Below are 21086 nucleotides of genomic sequence, written 5' to 3' on the forward strand. Positions count from 1 at the left end.
AGGTTACTAACGCTGCGATTAATAAATCCAAGTGTCCGATTTGCCTTATTACGACCATTTATGCATTGATCCTTTTGTTTTAAATTCTTACTAATCATAACTCCCAGATCCCTTTCGCAATCCGACTTCGCAATCTCAACACCATCTAGCTCGTATCTTGTAACTCTATCATCATTACCTAACTTCAGAACTTTACATTTATCAGCATTAAACTGCATCTGCCAATCCTTTGACCATTTCAAAACCCTATGTAGATCAACTTGAAGTGATAGTGAGTCCTCCTCCGAATTCATTTCCCTACCGATTTTCGTATCATCGGCAAATTTGCAAATGTTGCTACTCAAACCTGAATCTAAATCATTTATATATATTATAAACAACAGAGGTCCCAGGACAGAGCCTTGAGGCACTCCACTTACAACATTTTCCCACTCTGACTTGATTCCATTTATACTAACTCTCTGTTTCCTTTGGTACAGCCATGCCCTAATCCAGCTTAATATAGCACCCCCAATACCATGAGACTCTATCTTTTTAATCAGTCTTTCATGTGGCACTGTATCAAAAGCTTTGCTAAAGTCAAGGTACACAACATCACAATCCTTACCTCTATCAACAGCCTCAACTATGCTAGAATAAAAAGATAACAAATTTGTTAAACATGAACGGCCATTTATAAAACCATGTTGCGACTCAATTATTAATTTATGTTTTTCAAGATGAAGATGAATTTTATTTGCTATTATAGATTCGAGTAACTTTCCCACAATAGACGTTAGGCTAATTGGTCGATAATTAGACGCAAGTGATCTATCTCCTTTCTTAAAAACTGGTATCACGTCATTAGCAACTTTCCAAAATTCTGGCACTCTGCCTGACTCTATTGATTTATTAAATATGGTGGACAGTGGGTCACAAAGCTCCTCTTTGCATTCTTTAATCACCCTGGCAAACACTTCTTCCGGCCCTGGGGATTTGTTTGGTTTGAGTTTTACTATTTGTTTAAGAACATCCTCCCTGGTAACTGCTAAACTCGTCAACCAGTCCTCGTCCCCACCCACATAGACTTGTTCGGCTGAAGGCATATTGTTAAGTTCCTCTTTAGTAAATACAGATACAAAATATTTATTAAAAATACTACTCATCTCTTCATCACTATCTGTTATTTGACCTGTCTCAGTTTTTATTGGACCTATCCTTTCCCTAGTCTTAGTACGATATAACTGAAAAAACCCTTTAGGATTTGTCTTTGCTTGCCCTGCTATGAGAACTTCATAATTTCTTTTTGCTTTCCTTATCTCTTTTTTAACATTTCTAACCAGTTGTACGAATTCCTGTTCTAAAGTGACCTCCCCATTTTTAATCCTTTTGTACCAAGCTCTCTTTTTACCTATAAGGTTCTTCAAATTCTTTGTTATCCACTTTGGGTCATTAATATTCGATCTATTCAATTTGTATGGTATACTACGTTCCTGTGCTTTGTTTAGAATATTCTTAAATAAGTTATATATTGAATCCACATCGAAATCCCCATTTATGTCACCTATCGCTGGGTTCATGTCTCGCTCCAAGACCGGCCCACACCCCATACCCAAGACTTTCCAATCAATTTGACCCAAAAAATTTCTTAGGCTATTAAAATCAGCTTTTCGAAAATCTGGCACTTTAACAGAATTTTCTCCTACAGGTCTATTCCATTCTATGCTAAATCTGATTTCTTTGTGATCACTGTTCCCTAGCTCACTCCCTATTACGATGTCATTAATTTGTGTTTCCCTGTTAGTTAACACTAAATCTAAAATATTATTTTCCCGTGTTGGTTCCTTAATGTGTTGCGTAAGAAAGCAATCGTCAATTAATTCTAGAAAATCTTCTGCTTCACTATTCCCTGAACTGATCCACTTAAGCCACAGTCTTCACGCAAGAGGCTCTTACGACTGGATTCTAAGAAAATGAAGAAGCCGACATTTAATACACTAGAATTATGACTTGTTTTTCTCCGATGGGTTTCTTGGGGGCGGCGGGAACAGTTTGCTTCACTCAACACAGATCTTAACGGGACCTGACCAGGCCTTGATCTTGGCTTATGACGCCCCAGGCACACGCAGGCCTAGCTAACACTCCGTGTCCCGCAATGTGGGAGCGGGCAGGTGTGGGGGAGGGCAGGATGACGGGGGTGTGAGGGAGGGCAGGATGACGGTGTCGGGGAGGGCAGGATAACGGGGGTGTGGGGGAAATGCAGGATAACTGGGGTGTGGGGGGAGGGCAGGATGACGGGGGTGTGGGGGGAGGGCAGGATGACGGGGGTGTGAGGGAGGGCAGGATGACGGGGGTGTGGGGGGAGGGCAGGATAACGGGGGTGTGGGGGAGGGCAGGATAACGGGGGTGTGGGGGGAGGGCAGGATGACGGGGGTGTGGGGGGAGGGCAGGATGACGGGGGTGTGAGGGAGGGCAGGATGACGGGGGTGTGAGGGAGGGCAGGATGACGGGGGTGTGAGGGAGGGCAGGGTGACGGGGGTGTGAGGGAGGGCAGGATGACAGGGGTGTGAGGGAGGGCAGGATGACGGGGGTGTGAGGAAGGGCAGGATGACGGGGGTGTGAGGGAGGGCAGGATGACGGGGGTGTGAGGGAGGGCAAGATGACGGGGTTGTGAGGGAGGGCAGGATGACGTAGGTGTGAGGGAGGGCAGGATGACGGGGGTGTGAGGGAGGGCAGGGTGACGGGGGTGTGAGGGAGGGCAGGATGACGGGGGTGTGAGGGAGGGCAGGATGACGGGGGTGTGAGGGAGGGCAGGATGACGGGGGTGTGAGGGGAGGGCAGGATGACGGGGGGTGTGAGGGCAGGATGACGGGGGTGTGAGGGAGGGCAGGATGACGCGGGTGTAGGGGAGGGCAGGATGACCGGGGTGTGAGGGAGGGCAGGATGACCGGGGTGTGAGGGAGGGCAGGATGACGGAGGTGTGAGGGAGGGCAGGATGACGGGGGTGTGAGGGAGGGCAGGATGATGGAGGTGTGAGGGAGGGCAGGATGACGGGGGTGTGAGGGAGGGCAGGGTGACGGGGGTGTGAGGGAGGGCAGGATGACCGGGGTGTGAGGGAGGGCAGGATGACGGAGGTGTGAGGGAGGGCAGGATGACGGAGGTGTGAGGGAGGGCAGGATGACGGAGGTGTGAGGGAGGGCAGGATGACGGGGGTGTGAGGGAGGGCAGGGTGACGGGGGTGTGGGGGCAGGGCAGTATGACGGGGGTGTGAGGGAGGGCAGGATGACGGGGGGGTGAGGGAGGGCAGGATGACGGAGGTGTGAGGGAGGGCAGGATGACGGGGGTGTGAGGGAGGGCAGGGTGACGGGGGTGTGAGGGAGGGCAGGATGACGGGGGTGTGAGGGAGGGCAGGGTGACGGGGGCGTGAGGGAGGGCAGGATGACCGGGGTGTGAGGGAGGGCAGGATGACGGAGGTGTGAGGGAGGGCAGGATGACGGAGGTGTGAGGGAGGGCAGGATGACGGAGGTGTGAGGGAGGGCAGGATGACGGGGGTGTGAGGGAGGGCAGGGTGACGGGGGTATGGGGGAGGGCAGGATGACGGGGGTGTGAGGGAGGGCAGGATGACGGGGGTGTGAGGGAGGGCAGGATGACGGAGGTGTGAGGGAGGGCAGGATGACAGGGGTGTGAGGGAGGGCAGGATGACTGGGGTGTGAGGGAGGGCAGGATGACGGGGGTGTGAGGGAGGGCAGGATGACGGGGGTGTGAGGGAGGGCAGGATGACGGTGTGAGGGAGGGCAGGATGACGCGGGTGTTTGGGAGGGCAGGATGACGGGGGTGTGAGGGAGGGCAGGATGACGGGGGTGTGAGGAGGGCAGGATGACGGGGGTGTTGGGGGGAGGGCAGGATGACGGGGGTGTTGGGGCGAGGGCAGGATGTCAGGGGTATGGGGGAGGGTAGAAGAGGGTGAGGGGGGTGGGCAGAATAACGGGGGGGGGGGTAGGTTAGGATGACGAGGGTGTGGGGGAGGGCTGGATGACGGCGGTATGGGGTGAGGGAAGGATGTCTGGGGTGTGGGGGAGGGTAGAAGAGGGTGAGGGGGGGAGGGTAGAAGAGGGTGAGGGGGGTGGGTAGAAGAGGGTGAGGGGGAGGGCAGGATTACGGGGGGGGGTAGGGAAGGATGACGAGGGTGTGGGGGAGGGCTGGATGACGGCGGTGTGGGGGGAGGGCAGGATGTCAGGGGTGTGGGGGAGGGTAGAAGAGGGTGAGTGGGGAGGGCTGGATGACGGGGGTTAGGGAAGGATGACGAGGGTGTGGGGGAGGGCTGGATGAGGGCGTAATGAGGAAAGAAAGTATGAGAGCTGTCGACCCCACAGACGAATTCATAAATTTTTAAAAGCTGTTCATTCAAAGTGGAAATTTTCTCAAATATAAATTAATATTATATTTGCATATTGTACATATATAGGTATAAGTTAGGTTAGGTTAGGTGTTTAGGTTCTGTTGGCGAGTGTTTGTATTCAACCCATCCTCGACTCAAGTCCATTACATTCAGCGGTCAACCCCAGAGACGCATTCATAAATTTTAACATGCTGTTTATTCAAAACGGGAATTTTCTTAAGTATAAATTAATATAATATAAGAACACTGCCTTTCCCTAAAAAGCGGTGGGTTTTCTGAGAAGAAAACGTATGTCTGGAAGCTCAGTCCAACCGCCCAAACTGAAATCGCAACGAGCCGAAGTTATATAAGCTCTGCCTACAGACCGGGTGGCCCAACAAGCAAGCAGCTGCTCACTTACAAAACGTAAGGTACAGTGAAGTTGTAAACCGTTTTTCCTAGCCCGTCCTCCCAACAAAGACCCAAAAGAGATTCCATGCACCCTCCAAACTCCGTGAGGCAGCATCCGCATGCTCATTTAAAGAGACACCAACATGGCTGGGAACCCAGCAAAACGCAACCGGCTTAAATTTACTGGAGATAAGAAACAGCCAATGTTGAATCTCAATGACCACAGGGTGGACTGGATTAAAGGACCCTAAAGCCATGAGGGCACTACGAGAGTCAACTACTACCACGAAGGAGGATTCCCCCAGGAAAGCAGGAGACGAAGAGCATAATAGTTCTGCTGTGAAGATGCTAGCCTCCGGAGGAAGGCGACACATATAAGTGTAGTCAGGAAAAACAACAGTAGCTCACACCGTCAGCAGACTTTGACCCGTCGGTGAAGATGGGAACAGAGTGGGAGTGAGAAGAAAAGTGCTCAAGGAAGAGGCGTTTCAGAACTAGGAGGAGTAAAAGCTTTAGTGATGTGGGTCAGAGAAGTACAAAATTTGGGAAGGGGGACCCTCTACGGGGGCAAGGAGGGAACAATACGAGTAGAAACATTAGTAATACGAACCGAAAGAGAATCTTGTAAGAGACAAACGGACAGAAAGAGGAACATGAACTACAGGAGGGGTAAAAGTCAAAGCACCATAGAGGTGAGAGTGAGGATGCTGTAAGGATCGCGCAAGACAGCGAAGACTGTAGCGATCACGGCGATCCTGGAGAGACAGAAAGCCAGTGTCAGCGTACAAGCTGAGGGTAGGAGTTGAACGAAAAGCACCAGAGCTGAGGCGCAACCCAGTATGGTGCAAAGGATCAAGACGGCGACAAATATAGGTAGTGCTGCAAAGAATTGACCACAACGATAGTCACCATGGAGCTTCAACTTTCACCAAGCACCTAAAGGTGTGCAAACTCCTCAATGCTGAACCACCCAGGCAAAACTTCCATTTTATCTGTATCCACTACTAAGTATACACAGCATATAATATAGTGAGAATAAAAATCGATTTTTTTTTAATTTTTAATGGTCCAATATATAAAACAATGAGAATGAGAGGTCACAATGACCAAGGATAAAGCGATGTATGTAATTATAACATCCAGAACCACAATTTTCTGGATATATCTGCCCACTTAAGTAAAATGATTCAATGACAATCATTAAAAGAATATTATAGTTCCATTTAATATAATCCTAAATCTGTAACTAGTTTTCCTAGAAAACTAGAAAACTAGAAAAACTATGAGCAGATGATCATGTCCATTGTGAGAACTAAACATTAAAATTGTCTATTCTAGCAATTTCATGGCTAACAAAACTCACCACATTCAAAGTAAATAATTATTTGCAATGTGAATGGCCCTTTATGCTATTGGGTTCATTCATAGCCATATTAAAGATAATTGCAAAACTTAAAGGGAAACAGAAATAAAAGGTGATTTTTTTTGTGAGGGTTTACATTAATATTTCAAAGGGTAGGAAATTAATAACAAAGTTCCATATACAGTACTGTAATAACAAGAATTACCATACATTTAACATAACATAATAAAGGCCTTTCTCTCGGCCTTATCCATCTTTGATTCCCATTTCCTTACAGTAGGTAATTATTAAAAAAAAAATGTTAAATGTGTACAAAATATATAATTCAATACCTTTATGGAGAAATCATTTACCTTCAATGTTATTATACGTAAACCAAAGAGTGCCCTATGTACTTACTACATACAGAAATCGATTCACAAAAATAACTAATGTAATATAAAATCTTTAGGTTGCAAGTTCTAGCGCTTTGATTTCTTTTTCTGCTTTCTCCTTTGTTCCTCTTCATCTTCTTCATAGCTTGGAGAGTACAAAGGTGATGTTGGACTATAACCTGGAGTAGTTGGGCTGTATGTGGGGCTAGTAGGGCTATACTTGGGGCTACTTGGACTATAGATTGGAGAAGTTGGGGAATATTTTGGACCTGAAGGACTATACTGAGGACTAGAGGGACTGTATGTAGGAGATGTTGGAGAGTACTTGGGTGATGTGGGCGAGTATTTGGGCGATGTGGGCGAATATTTAGGGGAGGACGGTGAATATGAAGGAGAAGTGGGTGAATAAGTTGGGCTTGTAGGTGAATATTTTGGTGAGCTGGGAGAATACGAGGGTGAGCCAGGTGAGTAAGTGGGACTTGTTGGGGAATAGTTGGGGCTGGTGGGAGAGTACTTGGGGGACGATGGGGAATAGGACGGGGAAGCTGGTGAATACTGAGGGGAGCTGGGTGAATAAGATGGACTAGTTGGGGAGTAGGACGGACTTGTTGGAGAATATCCAGGAGAAGATGGAGAGTAGTTAGGGGCATAGCTCGGAGATGTTGGCGAGTAGGAGGGTGATGTTGGCGAGTAGGATGGTGATGTGGGCGAATAGGATGGACTGGTAAGAGAGTAAGAGGGAGAAGTGGGACTGTAGCTGGGGGATGTTGGAGAATAAGAAGGACTTGTAGGGGAATATGATGGAGATGTGGGAGAGTAAGATGGTGATGTGGGAGAATATGATGGTGATGTGGGAGAATATGATGGTGAAGTTGGGGAATAGGATGGTGATGTTGGAGAGTATGATGGAGAGGTGGGACTATAAGATGGTGATGTGGGAGAATATGATGGACTTGTTGGAGAGTACTGCGGTGAGGTTGGGGAGTAGTGTGGGCTTGTTGGACTGTAGGTGGGAGAAGTTGGAGAATATCCTGGTGAAGCTGGAGTCATGCTTGGAGATATAGGCTGATATGCTGGTGATGAGGGAGAGTATGAGGGTGAGAGCGCATTGGCTGGACTTGGAATGTATGGACTCGTGCAGCCTGGAGACACTGGACTGCTAGGTTGTGGAGACCAAGCTGGAGAATATCCTGGTGAGAGGCCTGTTGTCTCACTAGCTGCAGCTGGAGAGAAAGATGGCCCACCTGGTGTCATTCCACTACCTACACCAGGGGTCCATGCACCATAGGGTGACATTGATGGTGTTGCTCCTGAAGCCCAAGGGGTTTGGGCAGGCGTCATCCCTGAAGATGGTGATGATGCTCCAAAGATTCCTCCACCCATCATCATGCCTTGTCCTGGCATGGGGATTTCCATACCCAACTTACACTTAGCATCATCTAATACTAAGTCAAATGAACCAGAACCAATCTTGGGAAGCTGTCCTAACATAATGTTTTCAGAAACACCTCGGATAGGGTCTACTTCAGCACAAGATGCAGCTTCCATCAGCACATCCACAGACTCTTCAAATGAACATTTCATTAGTGCACCAGTGTCTTGTCTATTAATTCCATGACGTGTGATAGCCATCAAGTGACCCTTGCTCGTCATAACATCACAAAGCAAGGCAAGATGACGGTAGTTCACATAAAGACCATAGAACATGAGCACAGCATTCATTTCCTTTTCAATACATTTTCGCACAGCTTCAACTCCAAGGACTTCGAATACTTCCAAGATGTCATTAGAGGAGGTTCGAACAGGATCTACATCTCTTTCAGATAGTACTTTCATGAGAGCAGTTCCATCAGTCTCTAGCAGCCACTCAGCTATAGCCTTAAACTCGCCCTTGTCATTTACAATGATGCGCTTCTTTTCATCAGTCTGGGGTAAATGCATGTACACTTTGGTGATGGCTTCAATACCCTGCAGAGTCAGGTCATTCAGCATATTTGCCTCTATGCACCGCAGGAAAGTATCATCTTCCATCTTGTCCACCTGCAAGAGAAAGCTGGTAAGCAAGCATGACATCCTTTATACTAGTCACTAGCCCCACAAACTATATGACAAGCCAACAAGAATTCTTTTAAAAAATCTAATCAAGCACAATCTTTAAATCTAATCAAGCACAACCCAGTACTTTTTCTCATCCTCATATCGGACAGACAAGAACACAACCTATAGCACTGTATCATCCTTTGCAGATGACACTAAGATCTTCATGAGAGTAGGCAACATAGAGGACACGGCAAACCTCCAATCAAATGTAGATCAGGTTTTTTCTATGAAAATAATATGGTGTTTAACGAAGATAAGTTCCAGCTCATGCGCTTTAAAAACGGAAACCACGTACAAAACTCAGGCAAATCATAACATAGAACGAAAAGGCAATGTAAAGGATCTGGGTGTACTCATGTCGGAAGACCTTTCTTCTAAAGAACACAATAAAGTAGCCGTCACAACTGCAAGAAAAATGACCGGTTGGATAACAAGAACTTTTCACACTAGAGATGCTATACCGATGATGATACTTTTCAAAACGCTTGTGCTCTCTAGAGTGGAGTACTGCTGCACAATGACAGCCCCTTTCAAAGCTGGAGAAATTGCTGACGTGGAGAGCGTGCAGAGATCCTTTACTGCTAGAATCCACTCAATAAAACATCTAAACTATTGGGACCGACTAAAGAGCCTAAATCTGTATTCCCTTGAGCGCAGGTGGGAGAGATGCATAATAATTTACACGTGGAAAATATTAGAGAGGCTGGTCCCAAACCTGCACACAGAAATAACATCACATGAGACCAGAAGACATGGCAGGATGTGCAGAATACCCCGGTTGAAAAGCAGAGGTGCAACAGGTACTCAAGAGAGAACTATCAACATCAGAGGCCCGAGACTGTTCAACACGCTTCTGCTACACACAAGGGGGGGGGGGCGACCGGGGAGCCGAGCGGACAGCACACTGGACTTGTGATCCTGTGGTCCTGGGTTCGATCCCAGGCGCCGGCGAGAAACAATGGGCAAAGTTTCTTTCACTCTATGTTCCTGTTACCTAGCAGTAAAATAGGTACCTGGGAGTTAGTCAGCTGTCACGGGCTGCTTCCTGGGGATGGAGGCCTGGTCGAGGACCGGGCCGCGGGACACTAAAGCCCCGAAATCATCTCAAGATAACCTCAAGAAGGAGCATAACTGGCAAACCCCTCACAGTGTTCAAGAGAGAACTGGATAAGCACCACCAAATGATACCTGATCAACCAGGCTGTGACTCATACGTCAGGCTGCGAGCAGCCGCATCCAACAGCCTTGTTGATCAGCCCAGCAACCAGGAGGCCTGGTCGACAACCGGGCCATGGGGACGCTAAGCCCCGGAAGCACCTCAAGGTAAGTAACCCCTCAATCATAAATTAAGCAGTGTGATATCTGGAAAATATCTACGCTGCACAGCCTACTGCAAAAGCAGTAAAAGTAAGTAATTATCAAAAGAAGGCACCAAGCCAGGGAAGCTATGTAGCACTGTCAAAAGTGCAAGATATTCAAAAGGCGCAAAATATCACTAAGGATGCCAATAACAGAACAAAAGCGCATAAGGCGAACAACATCAAAGGCATCCGATTCACCAAGGATACTATCGAGGGACAGTCGGGAAGCAAGACGCACCCACATCCTGGAAGTCAGGACATTCAACAAGGATATGCACTGCCATAAGAAGGACAATGCAATTCGGACAATAAGGAGCAGGGTGGCGCTCCAAGTGCCCGTGAGTTTAATGGGTACGGCCAATACCTAACCTTGTCAGAGTTGTTTCCTACCACCGGTTTTGGTGGTAGGAGGAAGGCCACGGGGACACACCACCCTGCTTGTTACCAGTGACAAGACCAGCGATCCTGCCAACGGGCATGAATAAAAGGGTAGAAGTCGGTCGTTAAATGAGCTGTAGCATCCGCACGCTCATTTAAGGAAATACCAATATGGCTGGGAACCCAGCAAATCTCAACTATCTTAAATCTGCTGGAGATAATTGGCAACACGAACCGAGAGTGAACCTTGCAAGTGAGACAACCGTACAGAAAGGGGAAGGTGGTGACAGGGAAGAGGGCCCACAGGAGGGGTAATGGTAAAAGTACGACATAAGAGAGAGTGAGGGTATTGAGACCGTGCAAAGCAGTGAAGACAGTAGCGATTACAGCGATCTTGTAGACAGGATGCCGGTCTCAACAATCAGGCTTTAGATAGGGGTCAAACGAAAGGCACCAGAGCTAAGATGGAGCAAATTATGGTGAAGAGCTTCAAGACGAAGGGTGGAGGGAGGGGCAGACAAGTGAACTGGACAGCCATAATCGAGTTTAGACAGCACGAGAGAGGAATGTAAAGAGGAGCGTGCACCTATCAGCTCCCCCAGAAAGTATGGGACAAGAGTGCTTGAGTGCTTACCAAAAGTAGAGCATCTGACAAAGAAAATATAACATGCACTTTTATTATGAAAATGGATGAATTTGAGACCATCAGATCAATAATAAAAATAGAACTGACTGGACTAGAAGCAACATACTAAAAAAAAGGATTTAAACATTTAATGTGCTAGATATCTCTAATGTCCAGAATATTCATGTAAATTTTGCCTAATGAATTTTATAAATATTGAAAACATTAAAGGACAGAGTAAAGTGAAATAACCTGTTCCTCTGCATCATCAGCCAATTTTTCGTCACCAACAATAATACGGATTCGGAGTACAAGCTTCTCTGCATTATCGTCATTAAAGATGCAATTAAGATCATCACCAAAGCCAGAGTTGATCTTTTGAGAAATTTGTTCCATAGTCAGCTTCTTATCTGCATGAAATTAATTTCTTTATTACATAGTGTTACAACTCTACAAATAATTAATGTTAAAATACTTTGTCAATACAGAAGACTTTGAACATTATTTGAACATTTATCAATCAATTCTGCAGTGCATAAGATCCAAGCAATATACAGCATCCAGCATTTTAATTTCTACATTAATCAACATTACTAACCTGTCATTTTTTTACGATCAAGCTCAATGCGAAGAAGCCATGGGGAGATTCTAGAGACATCGAAGTCAGGCATTTCATAATAAACATTGACAAACTCTCAATCCTCAGTAATACAAGTGTTCTGGGGATCTGGGTCATAGTAGATGGCAGTGTTGGATGTTACCTGCAAAATGTCAAAAAGTTTGCTTACAGTTCCCTTAATAAGGACTGGTTCCAACTGCACTTAAAACTCTCTTCTTTAACTTTTTTTTTGTTATAGCAGGTTGGTAATTTCCATATTTGAACTCCACACAATCCAGCTTGCTACTTTATGAATAACAATATGGCTAATGCACATAATGGGTTACATTTTTGTACAGTACGATGCTACCTCCCACAATTTCCACAACCCACAAATGTTCTCTCTTTGGCTGGAAATTTTGCTTAAAAAATGCAGTTAGGTATTTAATTCAGGAAAGAAGAAAATTTTGAACAAATAAAATAAAAATAAAATAAAATTTTGGCGATTATTTTTCCCCATATATCCTTGATGGACGAGTTAATTTGATTTCTAAGACTTTACAGGAATATATTCATCACTATCCAATATTGAAAAGAAATATTTATAATACAAGAGATAAAGAAACAGACAAATAAAACCCCAAAAGCACCGTCAGTTTCACCATCAGTTCTTACCTTGCGTAAAGTTGTGTGTTCCAGACGACACAACACATTCTTGGCTTTCTCAGCATCCTTAGCTGAAGCTCCAACCAAAAACACTGTAAGGGAGGGAGCCTTGGGTTTCTTACTGATGTTGATAATTTCCTTCAGCCTTGGCACACCCAATGTTACATTGTTGGATGATACACCAGCAAAGTGGAAAGTGTTCAGCGTCATCTGAGTAGCAGGTTCTCCAAGTGACTGGGCTGCTAAAGCCCCAACCATTTCTCCAGGAGCAGCCTAAGCAATAATAAATCATTAAAGAACTGGAGCTCACTCTTCAAACTAAAACACTGTATAATTGTGTGTACCAAATTTAGTAAAAAAGATCAAAAAGTAGTAAAGCCACAAATGGCAAAACTATCCTTTGCTAACCCTAATTGGATGTCAACCAAATTGTTACATTGGTGACAATTCTTAAATAAATATGTAAAATAATATTGTGTATACAGTTTTAATAGGTGCTAATACTCACAATTGCCTGATGGAATCTGGTCTCAATTTCACCAACAAGCCAGTTGAAAGATTCACTGGTTAATTTGTATTCTTCAGCTACTTTCTTAGTACACAAAGTTGACCTAACTAAGCACTGGAAACAGAACGTGGCATTTTCATTAGCCTGTAAACTGATGCGATCCTCTCCTATTACAATGGTGCATTTATTCAACATGTCTCGCACACCCTCTACCACTCTAGCAGGTGATAAATCTGTTGGTGTTCTTTTATTAATGTGGAAAATCTTCTGCACATTCCAGATCATGCGTTCCAAGTTACATGGTAGCACCACCTGTGGAGATATAATTATTTTATATGCAATAGTATGGTCATTTTGTAATTTTTTGCAGTAAAAATTTCAAATTCTGACCAAACACATCTTAGAATGTAATATATTTAATGTACTTGTGCTTTAAGACATACACTAAGAACACTGACCATAAATAAAACTACTAAACTACCAACCATATTTTTGGTTCATATATAGGAAGTACACTTAGTAAAATAAACTTAGCAAAAATGGGAAATGCAAACTCACTTTGGTATCACCTTTAGGGAATACATCTCGCAGTCCCAACCGATCTTCTTGAAGTTTCTGCCATTCTCCTTCAAGGATACTGATAGCCTCGGGCGATCCAATCAATTCTCGAACAACGTCTTCGTTAAACAGCCTACGAAGGTATCTCTCATTGGTAACATCAAATCTATACTTGTCTTCAAATCGACGGTTTGATAGTTTAACAGTTGGCATTTTCTGGAACTCTACATACTCTCCAGCCAATCCATCTTCACCATACCTAAGCTGAATCACTTGACTAACACTGTTTCTCACTGTACCATCATAGTTTACCATTACACTCTCCATAGCTTTTATCAAACGTCGCTGGATATATCCTGTTTCTGCAGTTTTTACAGCTGTATCAATGAGACCCTCACGACCACCCATAGCATGGAAATAAAATTCAGAGGGAGTTAGGCCGGCAAGGTAGGAATTTTCCACAAATCCTCTAGATTCCGGACCATAGTCATCCTTGATGAAGTGAGGAAGTGTTCTCTTACGGAAGCCAAATGGAATTCTCTTCCCTTCAACATTCTGTTGCCCTACACAAGCAATAACTTGTGAAATGTTAATATTGGAACCTTTAGAACCAGATACCACCATAGCCTTTAAATTATTATATTCTGTCAATGACTTCTTAGCAGATCCACCAGTTTTATCTCGAGCATCATTCAGGATACGATTCACTAGATTTTCGAAGGTCTGCCTGAGTGTGTTACCAGGAGTAGGTTCAAGTTCATCATTGTGAGCTTTGTGGATCACTTCTATCACATCCTCCTTAGCTTTGCGAATGGTGTCTTGGATGACTCGGTAGGTAGCAGGATCAGAGATAGTATCTCCAATTCCAATACTCATACCTTCTAGAAGTAGCCAATTATTAACAACAGTCTGGATGTTGCCATAAAATCTGCCAGCAATTTCGTGTCCCAATTCCATCCAGGCAACGTGCAACATGGATCCAGACGAAGCACCAAGTGTTCTCTTGCACAAAATGCCCATGATCAACTCTCCATGCTCCACCAAGACCTGGAATTTGTTATTAAATATTACAAAAATACAAGTTACTTATATCTAGGTGGTGTCAGTATGATTGAATTATACAATATACTGACACTGAATGACATACATCTCTCCAGGTACTGAAGTAGATAATAATGATACACAAAATAATCAAAATCTAAAAATTACTATACCCAAACTCACCAACTTTTGCTAATGGATCAACATCGTAACAGGAACACAAACAAAAAAATTAAACCAAAAATTATTTTAAATTAATAGTAAATTGCAAATTTAATATTTTTAAAGATAATTTTAAAACTTTAAAAGTTTACAAAATTTATCTTGGTCTAAGAACGACATATGATCAATTTTTTTTAAGTTTGGGCCACTTGGGGCCATTGAAGTGTGTGGCTGGTCGCCTGCCAGGGCAGCGAAAAGTATTAAATCACTAACAATGTACACACTACCTTTTCCAAGAATACGTCTCGCTTGGTCATTTTCCGGACAGCAGTCAGGGTGTCCTGTACAATACCCATCACAGGCTTGTTGGTCTGTGGGGTAATGATCATTCGGGGGGTCACGTGCAAGTTCTCAATTTCAGCTCTAGTCTCCATACTCTGGGGCATCTGTAAGTTCATTTCATCTCCATCAAAATCAGCATTGTATGGTGATGTTACTGACAAGTTCATTCGGAAGGTTGACCAAGGCAATACCTGTAACACACGTAAAATAAAATAACATGGAATATTTCTTAAAATAGTACAAATCTAAATTCTGCAACAATAAAAAGATAGTTTAAATTATGTTGTCAATATTCCTAGTGTAACTGCAGGTCTCTTGCTACTTTAGAGTCTGGTACTAACTCATTTTTCACCTATAAATCTTGACCATAGTAAGACTACAAATAGGAAGCTGCATGTGAATAATGCAACATTTAAGCTGATGACTAATTTGTTCTACATCTGTAAAAGGCTAACCATTATTGAAGTACTGTACAAGCCTCAATCTCATTTCAGATACTTTAAAAGTTATTTTTCATTATATAGCACAAGTCAGGGCAAATTCAGCCTCCTTCCCATACACATGCCCACAAAATACTTTTATTAAGACATTCTTGACAATGCACATACATCCATCTTGTTTTCATATTAAATGTAGCAATTAAGTTAAAAATTTCCAATACAGATTTATCTTTACAATATTCATTTATATTAGAAAATGTTAAATCTGATCTACAAATATAATAATTAATCTTAAATAATATGAATTAATGAAATACTCTAGTTCTTAAGAGTAGTTGAAGAGCAGAGGTGAGAGAGAACTCTCATCAGAGGCTTGAGACTGTTCAACACGCTCCCACTACACATAAGGGGCATAACTGGCCGACCACTCAGTGTTCAAGAGAGAACTGGATAAGCACCTCCAAAGGATACCTGATCAACCAGGCTGCGAGGAGCCGCGTCAAACAGCCTGGTTGACCAGTCCAGCAACAAGGAGGCCTGGTCAACAAGACCGGTCTACTGGGACGCTAAACCCCGGAAATACCCCAACGGTAACTTACCTTAACTCTGTGTCCCATCATAGACATTTTATGCAAAGTGGGCTGACGATTGAAAATGACTAAGTCACCATCTGTGATATGCCTCTCAACTTTGTAGCCACACTGAAGGTGGAGATAAGATGGCTTTGGATGATAGCGTAAATCAATACGAGCCCCGTTGTCACGTACAATGTACTTTGCTCCAGGATACTGGTTGTTACCACGCTTCACAAGCTCCATCATTCTGAAGAAAATTATAATACATTTATTGTAAAGGGAAGCAAAATAGGAAAGAATATTAAAAATGCCTGCCTTAGGGTTTCCCTAAGGCATACACAGAAAAGATTGTTTTAATTATGTTAAGAATATGCCATGCTTATTAAGAAAAGCAAGTACTGTATATATATATATATATATATATATATATATATATATATATATATATATATATATATATATATATATGAAACAGCAGTTCTTTATATATATATATATATATATATATATATATAAAGAACTGCTGTTTCACATTCTCAAAAAAAAAACTTACTTTGTCATGTTGAATGGTGTTACAATTTCTGGATATGTAAGATTCTGGGCAATGGATCTAGGTACTCCAACTTGGTCAATACGTAGATTGGGATCTGCAGTGATAACAGTTCTGGCAGAAAAATCTACACGTTTTCCCATGAGGTTACCACGAATCCTCCCTTCCTTGCCCTTAAGGCGAGCTTTGATAGCTTTTAGTGGTCTTCCAGATTTCTGTAAGGCTCTAGGCATTCCAGGCATATCATTATCTGTTAAAGTAGCCACGTGAAACTGAAGCATCTTCAAATTTTCCACTATGATGTGAGCAGCTGCACCAGCTTGTTCATTGCGCACAAGTTCATTGTTGGCCTTCATAATATCGGCCAATTTGTGAGTCAAGTCATCTTGATTACGAGCTGAACCATGCATGACTACAGCTGGCCGTACTGGCAAAGGTGGCACAGGTAATACTGTCATGATCATCCAGTCAGGTCGGGCATATTTGGGATCCATTCCTAGTAAGTAGCATTCCTCATCTAATGAAAGAATGGCACAAGTTAACAATATGAGCTACTAAGTGATTTAAATACTATTTAAATATTTTTTCATTTTTTTTAAATAAATAACTATACATAGGTAAAAACATAAGTTGTATATAATTATACAATTATAAATTATACTGTCCATAAATACAGCATATACAGTATAGCTCAAATTATAAATATAACGTTTTTATTTCAACAAAATGCACACTAACACTGAAGTTTATATGAATACCACATTAAATAGCATATCAACACCTGCAGCACTTTCTGTACAGTGCCGAGATAAACACACAGGCTTTACTAGTAAGGATTTTTTTAAATTCTGTGACAATGGTAGTTTTGTCTTACTGTATTTGGTTACTGTTATAATGCAACACACACACACACACCTTGCTAATATTTATGTATAGTTTAGGAATTAGAAAATAATGTCATTGAAGCAACTGTTTCTGCAAATTTTGTTTCAACTAAATATCTAGAGCAGACCAAAAACATTGGTCTATGATATGTGATGTGAAACCAACATTTTAGTCATTCATGCCAAAAACATTAAAAAACAACTACACACCATTAACTAGGAGTAGAAATATTTTAAGGAAAATAAAATCTGTTAAGGGCCATTAGAAATTACCAAGCAATGAAAAAACATGGCAACAACTCGGGTACTGATAGCAATAGGGTGCATGCTCACCCAAGAGAGAGATGAAATTTTCAGACGCTAGGAAAACTGCCAATTATCTAGGGCTAAACCTAAGGGGTGGAATTCAATTACCACATAGTTACACATATCCCAACTTACAACTAAATAACCACTGCACTCTATAATATATAGTATCAAATTAATACTTTATGATACTTGGTGGCATAAGTACATAATATTTCAATTACTAATTCCTGCACAAAATACTGTAGCAAAAAATAATTTGAGGAAATATTCCAGTACAGTAATGGACACAGGTAGCAGGACACAGGAATATTTTCAGTACATTACTGTACTGAAAATATTCCAGTAATATTCCAGTAATGGACACAGGTAGCAGGGAACTATCAACAATTAAATCTGGTCAATACTGTGTACTTTACAAGATCGTAAATGCAAAATATCCATTTCCATCAGTTTATATTAATGTCATGACGAGCGAACACCTACCATACATGCCGAGTTTCTCTCACGAAGGATATGCTCCCCGAAAATCTAACCCCAACACCAAACAGTACGTTGAATTTTTTCTGAAGTCTCAGATGCATTCTAGATTTTCCTAGGTTCACTGCTCCTCTATCCCAAACTATTTCCTTTACTTATGGTACCTAGCATAATCTTGGCTGCTTACCAAGAATATATTTTCCTTCAAGTTTTGAATACCCATTTGACTAGCAAATTTAAATCCATGAAAACTTGAAAAGTTCAAAGTTGAAAAAAAGAAATCTCACTAGTGTCTCGACACCAATGCATATATCATGTGTACTTTATGCAAGCCACATTTTGATTAAAATTAAAGGTTTCGTGGAAATAAAATTTAAATAATAAAAAAACATTAATACCCTAAATAAATAAAATTAATTTAATAATGTTAACCCACCTGTTATATGCTTGAATATCTCATATACACGCTCAGCAGTGAGGATCTGCTTTCGGTCTTGGGTATCTTCATTTACATGCTTCCACTCTGCTACAAGTTCCAAACCAACTCGTTTAATGTTTGGTTGATATCGACCACAACCACCATGGCCTGATCCTTTCTTTGCCATGGTGGGATCATCTGGATCCTTGTTAACATCAATTTCATCTCCACCTTCACAAATCATTTTTCCTTTACATAAATTGTACACATGCTGAAGTCGCTTTCGGGGCTGCCCTTTGGACTTTGTCACAATCTCACGTATTTTGGGATATTGCTGAAATTAAAAAGCACATTAATGAAAGGAAAACAAAAGAGTGGGAAGTAAACTCCCAAAAATGTATTAACAAAATGGTAAAAATAGCTTTGAATCCGAGGTCTACACGTGCCCAGCACCTAAAAGCAGGGATAAGCTTATATGGCAGAGTGGAAAGTGAAAGTAATAAATCAAGAACAGATGTACAGAATGTAGTTTGTTAGTGTAAAAAATTAAAGGATGTTCAACATCCTAGGTTTATGTGAGACTAAGTTATGAGGAATGTTTGAGGAAACTCTAACGACCGGGCCGCGGGGACGCTAAGCCCCGGAAGCACCTCAAGGTAACCTCAAGGTATGGTCAGATCATTTTGCAGTGCTGTGCAAAACTGGGAAAGTTTTGCACAGCAAAACTACAGACACTACACTTTCAATCAATGAAAGTGTAGTGTCTAAAATGTAAGGAAGTTTGATAGTGGAAGAAGGTAAAAAATAAAGATTAGGCTAACATTTTGATGAAGTAATGATAAACTGCAAAAACAAAATGCATATAATAATACTTATAATGCATTATGGATGAGAGAGAGTGCCATAACCTAGGGAGCCGGACGAGCATACTGTGTAAGTTCGCCAGGCATTAAAATATTGTAAACCAGCCAAATTATTACAGTAAACTGAGTTAATAAAATATTGAAAACAAGCAGAGTTATCTTGATAACTACAAGTTATCAAGAAAACTTGAGTTATTACAAACTTATGAAAAATTGCTTATGATATACATTAGCAGTTATGAAGGAAATTCACATTATCTCGCCACCTTACCCAGCATACATAACCCACACCTGATATGCTTATGGCATACATTATTTAATGACTGTTACCTTTAACATTTATTCATTATCTAAATGAAAAATGCTCCTAGAAATTTTAAAGGAATGTTAAACTTTTGTCAGCCTGTCAGCCATTAACAAGAGTGAATGACAAAACCAGAGCGCCTTGATTGTCTGATGCGGCAAAACAAAACATCACATCCAGAAATACAGGTTTCAAATCCTGTATAGCAATTCACTTGGCCAAAATATAAACAACTATACAGCTGATCTTAGAGGTGGTAAGAGTTGGGGTACAAATTCCACTTTAAAATATATTTCAATAAATGTACAGTATGATGAAACATACTTAAATAGTTTTTTCCCACAAAATTTCCTTGTAAAATAGGGGTGCGTTCTATATGAGAGTGCGACTTTTATGGTCCTAGGATACAGTATCTAGAAAGTATGCAACCATCTGTATACACAAGTGGAGTTGTAAGGGAAGTGTAAACCTTGTACAATACTTGACATTAACAGGGACATAACATTCTCAGACCACAAACTGATTGAGGTTTGTCATTTGAAAATCTGGTAATTTTATGAGAAATGTTCATTCAGAATACTTACCGCATTGAAGAGAAGTTTGCTGCAATAGAAGCACACACATCTTAAAATCTTCATCGTTTTTGTTAAAAAACCAACATGAAAAACAGGCTTGGCAAGCTCCAAGTGACCAAAATGTCCAGGGCAGTCCGTCATGTTGCCGGCACATGTAGTGCAGCGGGTGTTCCTATCCAAACAGCCCTGTCGTGGATCCATGAGCCCTCCAAGCTTGGCCCTTCCATTCTCATAAACTTCAGCGTACTTTGTTCCACCTTCTGTTGCCGACATACGCCGCTGAAAGAAAAAGTTAGGCAAATAAATTTAAAACAGTGTCAGTATTTGTACTTTGGAGATAAGTACACGTGGCGAGTTTCAGATATTTACTGTCACATCCCTTACTTGTTTATCCCCAACCAAGAGCCCAATATGACTGTGTACATTTCTGGGAATTATAATGTCACAGTAACCTTATGTAGAAAATGTTAATGTTTTTTTGGGGATGTTGGCTTCCAGTAGGATTTAAAACCTGTACCGGCATGAACATAATGACGTCCAACATCGCCAACGAACATTTTCCTAAAATACATTTGAAAGAAATAGTTTGCTACAGGTCATAATCCACGCCCATTATCAAATCTTCCCACAGTAACTGCTATACAGAATTTGAAAAACCGAATTGAATAAATGTTAGTTAGGTAACTATAAATGTAGCAATGCAATGTTACCAATTAGGTAATGCAATAAATGTAACATGTTAACAATGGTTAGGCCCCATTTAGATTATGCAGTTCAGTTTTAGTCGCCATATTATAGAATGGATATAAATTCACTTGAACGTGTCCAGCGTAGGATGACTAAGTTA

General features: G+C 42.0%; 1 pseudogene; it reads right to left on the reverse strand.

Moving 5' to 3' along the window:
* Positions 1 to 6048: 6048 nt before the first annotated feature.
* On the reverse strand, positions 6049 to 20783 carry LOC138349719 (DNA-directed RNA polymerase II subunit RPB1-like; annotated as a pseudogene).
* Positions 20784 to 21086: the final 303 nt, after the last annotated feature.

Source organism: Procambarus clarkii, chromosome 14 (assembly GCF_040958095.1).
Source record: "Procambarus clarkii isolate CNS0578487 chromosome 14, FALCON_Pclarkii_2.0, whole genome shotgun sequence".
NCBI classification, from domain to species: domain Eukaryota; kingdom Metazoa; phylum Arthropoda; class Malacostraca; order Decapoda; family Cambaridae; genus Procambarus; species Procambarus clarkii.